Source organism: Syzygium oleosum, unplaced genomic scaffold (genome assembly GCF_021117445.2).
Source record: "Syzygium oleosum isolate NSW1041296 unplaced genomic scaffold, Sole_v2.1 Sole_v2.40, whole genome shotgun sequence".
NCBI classification, from domain to species: Eukaryota; Viridiplantae; Streptophyta; class Magnoliopsida; order Myrtales; family Myrtaceae; genus Syzygium; species Syzygium oleosum.
Genome location: NW_026607524.1, coordinates 2,199,328 through 2,207,623, shown reverse-complemented (window position 1 = coordinate 2,207,623; position 8,296 = coordinate 2,199,328). Strand labels below are relative to the sequence as shown.

The following is an 8,296-nucleotide window of genomic DNA, read 5'->3' as shown; positions in this document are numbered from 1 at the left end:
CATCATCATGACATCTTTGCTGCCTGAGATGCTCTTTTGTTTTGCTCAGGGTTCATGGGTTCATATGTCTCCTAATAATTCTAATTCACTTTTCTTTCTAAGGATGCTTTTTCTTTGTTTTATCATTGTCTAATTATGGGCTTTTAGTGCTAACTGAGTTGCATTTTATGTGAAGCAGTAGAGCGCACTTACTTGATGCTGTACTTCTAAGACCTGACTGGCTCAACATATGTTCTGTGATTTTCCTTCTTTTCAGGATAGGCTGGATATTCTTAAAACTTTTATCCAGGAAGGTATAAACTTAGCTTTCATCCATCTGCCAGTGCTTTTGCTTTTAGCATTTCATCTTTGACATGGTCTGAAACAGGTTGTACATATTGAAATTTATGGGATTACTTGTCAAAGAACTGTATAACCACAATCCTACTTTTTCAAGAAAGATGCATCGGAAAGATTACATATGAACAGAGAATTGCTTAAAAACAAACAAAAAGAGTTGGAAACAGAGTCAATTTGAGTAGCTAAAGATCCTGCTTAGAACTTATGGCATCTAACAGAGTACATTTGGTGGAACACGTCAAGTTAAAAGAATGTGATGAGGCAGGAACGAATGCGTGAAATGTAATAGAATGTGCATGTGATTGGAAATTGTGCTATTGTGGCTAACGTATAGGTTGCGCGCAGGAAAGGCACAGGTGAGTGTAAATTGTGTGCCTGTTATGTGATGGCTGAGTGTGATTGTGTTGTGATTGTCTGGAGGTACGTGATAGCCTAGGTGGGGTTTAGGGTGTGTGCTTATTGAGATGTGATCTCATGGTTGTTTCAACCAACAATTTCAGAACCCCGGCCTGAGCAATGAATCTCCCACCGCCGCCACCTGAGCGTTTTGGAGTACCGATGCACACCGACCATAATGTTGTAGAGTACCCGATAGATGATAATATGACCTGGATCAAGCATACTTCTGTAGTCTGGGTAGACGTAGGGTTACCCCTTTGGCAGGCCCATAACTATACCGCCTGGTACTTTCGAGACGGGGTAGATGAGTTTGGCCCGGTCCGTGGCTTCGATGTACCCTTTGATGGAGTTGGGGATTGGGATCCATCAGCCATACCCCTTCCTGATGGCGAGATGACTAGTTTGGAGACTAGTCTAGCGCAGTCCGGACTTCATCCTATGCCTGCAGCACCTGAGCCCTCAGGGGCCAAGCAAGATCCGGAGCCGGAAGAATCCCAGGCGGGGTATGATTCGATGGATGTGAATCTCGAGGTGATACCAGAGGAGGAAGAAGACCCTGAAGCAGAACTTGAAGAGGCCCCAGAAGTAGAGCCTGTAGAAGAACTAGAGGACGTACCCGAGTATGAGCCAGAGTACGATCCTGAGTTTGTGCCAGAGAACGAGTCAGATGAGGAGCCAATGGAAGAGGATCGGGTCGAGGTTCCAGCGGAGTCGGGGGATATAAACAACCTGATTGAGATCGAGGCCGAGCCGGAGTCCTCAGAGGAGCAGATAGTTCAGGGGAATTCAGATTCAGGTGCCGAGGAGTCGGATTCAAAGTGAACGCCGTCTCGAGGGCATAGGGGCTAATGTAGGGGCTAAGTATAGGCTTTTTGAAGTGTTCCATTTTTGGTGATAGGGTATACCCAGGCTATTGATCCTTTTTGATATCGGTGGTATATAGTTTAAGAATACCGGTGTGCATGTACATATTGTGGTTGTATAAATTGTGGATGTTGTATAAAGTTGGTTAAGTAGTGGATATGTTTATTCTCCCTTTTTACCCTTTAGTTAATTCTTGTCCGAGCATTTGTGGCTTTCGCTGATATTTAAATCTCTGATAAGTTGAATTGGGTCGGCGATATCCTGGGACGTCGCATTATTTGACCAGAGAAGTGTGTTGCGTGCTCGATGGGGTTCGGGGCGTGACATGACATGATCAAGAGGAGGTTCCGTGACAAGGAAGTCCTCATTGTTCTTGATGACATTGACAAGCTGACCCAAATCGAGAAACTTACAGGTGAGCCCATCTGATTTGGTGGGGGAAGTAGAATCATTATAACAACAAGGAATATTGAATTCTTGGTAACCGAAGGTGAAGATGACAATGTCCCACCCTCACATTTTGGACAAATTTTATTTTACGAAATGCCCGAGATGGATCTTGATGATGCTCTTCAACTTTTTTGTAAGCATGCTTTGGGATGTGCTAAGCCTCCACCTGATTACCTAGGTATTTCATGCGAACTAATCTACGCTCTTGGAAGACTTCCGTTGGCTCTTGAGGTCATAGGTTCCACACTTCGCGGAAAATGCCAAAGTACATGGGGAAGATGTCCTACAACAGTTAAAGAAGGTGATGAATCCAGATGTCAAGAGCAAGTTGACGATAAGTTTTGAAGAATTACATCCTGTTCAACAACAAATTTATCTTGATATCGCATGTTTCTTCATCAACCAAGAGAAAACAACTCCAATTAAATATTGGGATGCAATTTTCGGGTATCCCACCGAAATCGAAGTCAAGATCCTCACATGCATGTCTTTGATCAAGATCATCGACAACTATAAACTATGGATGCATGACCAACTTAGGGACCTCGGAAGGGACATTGTCCACCCAGAAAGCTGCAAAATTCATCTAAGCGGTAGCAGATTGTGGTCACCCAAGGATGCCTTCCATGTAATGCAGAGAAAAAAGGTTTTCTTTTTATCGCTAGATGCTATCCTGTCCATCCATTAGTATTATCACCTTTTAAATCTAACTTCAAGTCAAATTGACACATTTACTCACCGGTTGCTACTTATATCTTTCAGGGAACTAAAAACATAGTAGCGCTCAATCTTGGCACACCTGAACCTGATGGGAGATACATATTTAATTGCAAGGAATTTACAAGGTTGGAGAACCTTAGGTTCCTTCAATTGAACCATGGAAACTTCGAGGGAGAGTTTAAGAATCTTTTCTCTGAGTTAAGATGGCTTTCTTGGAGCAATTGCCCTTCGGAATTCCGAGCTACCAACTTTGGGTTGAAGAACTTAGCGATTCTTGAACTTTTTGGGGTTAACATTACTGAAAACTGGGGAGGATGGTGTCAAATCATGGTACGATCACACAATATACTTTTGCATTATATTTACTTTGGATCTTTTCTAAGCGTCAACTCCACTGCATTATGGGTAGCAAAACAGTTGAAAGTCCTAAAACTCGTGGATTGTCCATCACTTTTAGACGCCTGAGTTCTCTGCAATCTCGGGACTAGAGAGATTGATTCTTATACGATGCACTAAGCTAAGTATGATTGACAAGTCTATCGGCAATCTACAACATCTTGATTACCTAGAAATAGAAGAGACAGTTATTGAGTCACTACCAGAGTCCATTGGCGGTCTAAAATCTTTGCCAAAGCTATCAATCTGGCACTGTTGCTATTTTGACAAGCTTCCCGACTCTATTGGACAATTGGAGTCACTACTTGAGCTACACATCCATTGTTCAAGAATTAGAGAATTACCGCATTCTATTGGATACCTTGAAAGGCTAAAAGTTTTATGTATCATGACTAGCAGATTAGAAAAGATAACAGACTCGATTGGGAGGCTTCAATCGTTGCTTCAGTTGGATGTGTCTTCATCACGTATCATGAGTTTACTTGACTGTATTGGAAATCTCAAAAAGTTGAAGGACATAAATCTAGATAACACTCTCATAAGTGAATTTCCCAAAACTATAGGAATGGTGGAAAATCTGGAAGAGTTCACTGCTACATGCTGTGATCACTTGGAGGGAGAAATTCAAAGTGAAATTGGGGCACTATTCTCGTTGCGAATTTTAGACTTATCATGTGGCCACTTTAGTAGATTGCCGACAACCATCAATCAGCTTACAAATCTCCAAGAACTTTGTTTATTCCGCTGTGATTGGATTCAACAGTTACCGGAGCTTCCTCAGAGTCTAACGGTCTTACACTTTTCATTGGAGTCATTGACCACAATTCCTGACCTCTCAAACCTTACCAATTTAGTTGATCTTGATATGTGCGGAACACCAATGCAAGATCCCAACATAGAGTGGCTTGTGAGGCTATGCGCTCTTAGGAAGTTAGCCCTAGTTGTTCTAGATATGACCTTGCCTCCAATCAATTTGAGTTCTCTCTCTCAACTACAAGAACTCGTAATAGGTTGCGCTGGCCAACGATATCTTACCGGGCTTCCATCCAACCTTCGATGTTTGACTTTAGCAAATTTCCAGTCACCAATAGAGCGGTTACTCGTTTCCAACTTGGAAAATTTATCAGAGTTGAAGATCCATGAATATCAACTAGGAGAGATTCGATTTGATGTGCTTGGAAAGCTAACAAAACTCAGTGCATTGACGATGTGGGAGTGTCCATTACTCAAGACGCTGCCCGTTCTGCCATTTTTTAAGGACATTTGGCTTTTGAACCTAACGAGATTGCCTCAACTAACGGAGATTCAGGGATTGGAACAATTGAAATCATTGCAATGTTTGTCCATTTGTTGGTGCAATTCCATTAAAAGGTTAACTGAAACTCCCCTGTCTAATTTACAGAATTTTTTTTTGGTAAGGACTAATTTACAGAATTTGAATAGTTTGAAATTCAAAGCATGTAAATTGCTGGAGAGTGTGCCGGATGTGCCATACGCCAAACCATCTTGTCATCTCACCATAAAGCATTGTCCTAGGTTACGTGATTTTGAAGGCCCTTACAGGTCCTATAAAGACAGATAAAGTATTCATAATTTGTTTAGCAAAGAGAGTCGCTGATTGTAAGTCCATTACATTGAGCTCACATCAGGTGCATGAAGATACAGTAGATCCCAAAAGGATGGGGGGCAATGAGCTACCAAATTAGAAGGTAGAACATTCAATTTTTGGGCCTTACTAATCTAATCCGCTACTCGGTTAGACTCCCATGTGCAATAAGCTAAAGTTAAGTGCTTGAACCGGCCAATAACCCGACGGGCCTCCAAGATTAGTGCATTGACTTCCCAAGGATGTTGATCTGAGCACTTCACCGAGCTAACTAAAGCCAAGCAGTTAGACTCAAATACAACATCTTTGCCTTTCTTAGATTCGAGGAGAGTGAGAGAGAGTTGCAAGCAAGGCTAGGGCTTGAGCCTGATGTGCCGACGATGCCGGAGCCGAGCTCGTTACGCCCTCCACCAGCGCTCCCTATGCATCCCGGACAATGCAAGCAAAGGATGGAACCCGTGGTCAATCCTTCTACAAACAAGCCATCGAAGTTCGCCTTTAAAGATCGTCCCTTTGCGGGAATCCAGCGGCGAATTGAGGTTTCTGAATTGAGCTACGGCTGTTTAAAATTCCACTTGCACCAATTTCTGAGCATGCTCTGTGTCGATTCCAAAAGATTTGCTAGATTTAGGCATCGGTGCCAAAAGATGAAGTCGTTTCTAGCCCTCCAAATGAACTACAAAGCTCTAGCAACAGTCTCGAAGGGCGGTAAGTTTACTGTTTGTGCTCTAAATTTTAGTAACCATTATTCGATTCGCGACAACCCTCTTCATGAGATCTCCATTTGTAATGCATGGTTCACCCAAATCTGCGAAGTCCATGGATAGAGCAAGAACAAATGCTCTACTGTCTCGGTCTCTTGGTTGCAAAGGGGGTATGTAGCTCCAGGTAATATGTTCGTTCTGCATAAATTTTCTCTGGTAGGGATAACATTTTGACATAAACTCCATATAAAGATTATGAGAATTGGCTTTTCGATCTCTATTATATGCACTTTTAACTGTGAAAAGGTCTAATTCAGTTCTTATCCACACAGTCTATGCAGAGTTTGTTCATCCCATCTATCCTCCTCCTTAAGAATCAGCTCAGCAACTCGAGTGGGTTCTCCATAATTCACTAGTCCCCAATAATGCCTCTTTTAAGCCATCTGTCCTTTTGTATCTTGATGTTATTTCCATTTCCCACTGACCACATCACAGAAGATAAAATAGTTTCTCTGCCCATTAATATACTTTGCCACCTCCATGAAGGGGCAAGATCGTTTTCCAACATTCCAAAATGAGCTTTGAGGGAAGTAAATCCCTTATAAAATTTGACACTATGAGAAAGGTGTGGATTCTGAGATATTCTCTAAGCTTGTTTCCCAAGCATAGCCCTGTTAAAAGAAATTAAATCTCCGAAGCACATCCATCCTATATCTTTCCTTAGTTTTAACAGATCACATTTTCTCCAATGCAGCCCAGTTTTGAATGTCTCACTAGATATGTAGAATTAATTCATGATTAGTTTGATAACGTCCATGTCACACGTCATTTAATGAGTCACATGCTGTAGGGTTAATATTTTAATAATAATAACATGTAGATTAATAATTACTTCTCACGCATTGCATATAGTTTGATTTTTATAAATAAAAAAACCCAAAAAGAATTGAACGTCATTGCATTTAGAAATCATGTCTAGGCCGTGCATGCATTGCTTGGTTTCTAGTTAACACTTTGCAAAACACTTGATGCATTGGACATCAAGGATCTCTGCTTTTGATTTGCTTAGCACATTGAGGTTCTCTCATTCCTATAAGCAAGTTATTTATTGCTTTGATTTATTGAATGTTACATTATTGACTGGACCCCTGCATGAATACCCGTCACATGTTAGTGGTTTAGGATTAAAATCGTTCAAGAGTGTACGCTAAATTTATTTTGAAAATTGTTGACACCTAATTTTGCCCCACCTCGATAAATTAACGCTTAAATGGTAAATGGGCCAAATTAGTGCAAAAGAGAGATAATAAGATAATATCATTAGTGGATATTTTTAAATAAAAAAAAGGGATAATGACACAAACAGTCCCTGAACTTTGGCTCAATGTGCAATTTGGTCCTTGAATTTTTAATTTGTTCAATGTAGTCCCCTAAACTTTAACCCAATATTCAATGTGATCCCTGAACTTTCAATTTGTTCAACTTGGTTCCTGAACTTTTAGTAAATGTTCAATTTAGTCCCTGAACTATATGAAAATGTACAATACAGTCCATGAACTTGAATTAATGGAAGGACTACATTGAACGTTTTTATAAAGTTCAGGGACTATATTGAACATGTACCAAAAGTTCAGGGACCACATTGAATAAACTGAAAGTTCAGGGACCATATTGAATATTGGGTTAAAGTTCAGGGACCATATTGAACATTGGATTAAAGTTCAGGGACTACATTGAACAAATTAAAAGTTCAGGAATCAAATTGCACATTGGGTCAAAGTTCAGGGACTATTTATGTCATTTTCTCTAAAAAAAAGAGACAAAATCGGGCGGGTGGGACCCGGCCCGTCGGAGCTAGGCCCTCCCTCCTATTCTTCCTACTTGTGCTTGAGCCCAAATTTTGCCCCTTTCGGCCCAGTCCCCTTTGCTCCTATTCCTCTCAGCCCAGCCCCTTCTTCTTTCTCTCCCTCTCTCTCCCTCACGTTCGCTCGCGTTGCAGAAGCGACGAAGAAAGGAGCGACAAATCGCGGAAGGTACAGAGGACGGAACGACCAGCGACAGGGGAGCGCGCCGCAACGTCGAGCGGGCATGCCAGGCCGGTACAGTCCTTTGGATGAGGACAAAAGAGGAGCTCGGTTTTAAAATGACGGGGAACCGAGAGAGAGAGAGAGAGAGAGAGAGGGGGACGCTGGATTCAGAGGAGAGAAAAAGGGGAAGGGGTCTAAGAAGAGAGTGCTCCGGTTCCTCCACCTGTGACGATCGCCGGCAAATCCCTTCCCCCCCTCCCGGTGAGCCGGTCACCGTCGCCGGACGTCCGTCGCCTCCGGCCGTCGCGTTCCGTCTCGGTCAGTCACGAACCAGAGAAGACAGACCGGGGGAAGCTTTGAACAAAGGGGGAGGAAGGTCTGTTTTGGTAGGGGGGCTTCCTGAAACCGAAGAGGGAGAGGAGAGAGAGATGAGAATAGAGAGTCCTCCTCCGCCCGCAGGAAGCCCCGTCAAGTCGCCGACGAGCTCCCCGGCCGCCGCATTGCTCCTGGCCAGCCGCGAACCAGATGGGTTGTGCCATCAACGCTTGAGGGGGAACTCTCTGCCCAAAGAAAAACCGAGAGAGCGGGGGGTCGAGAGAAATTTCTTCTTCTTATGTTGGAATCACCGTCGTCCTCGTCAAGGTCCATCCGCCAGTCACCGGTCGCCGCCACAGCAACGAACCATGTAAAACTTCTTCTCGGATATTCCCCCGTTTTTGTTTTCCGTATTTTGGCCGAGAGTGAAGTGCGAGATTCAAGTGATGAAATCGTGGGAAAACTGGATAGAATAG

General features: G+C 42.8%; 1 pseudogene; it reads left to right on the top strand.

Moving 5' to 3' along the window:
• Positions 1-1,934: 1,934 nt before the first annotated feature.
• LOC115693756 (disease resistance protein RUN1-like) lies at positions 1,935-6,671 on the top strand (annotated as a pseudogene).
• The last annotated feature ends 1,625 nt before the right edge of the window (positions 6,672-8,296 follow it).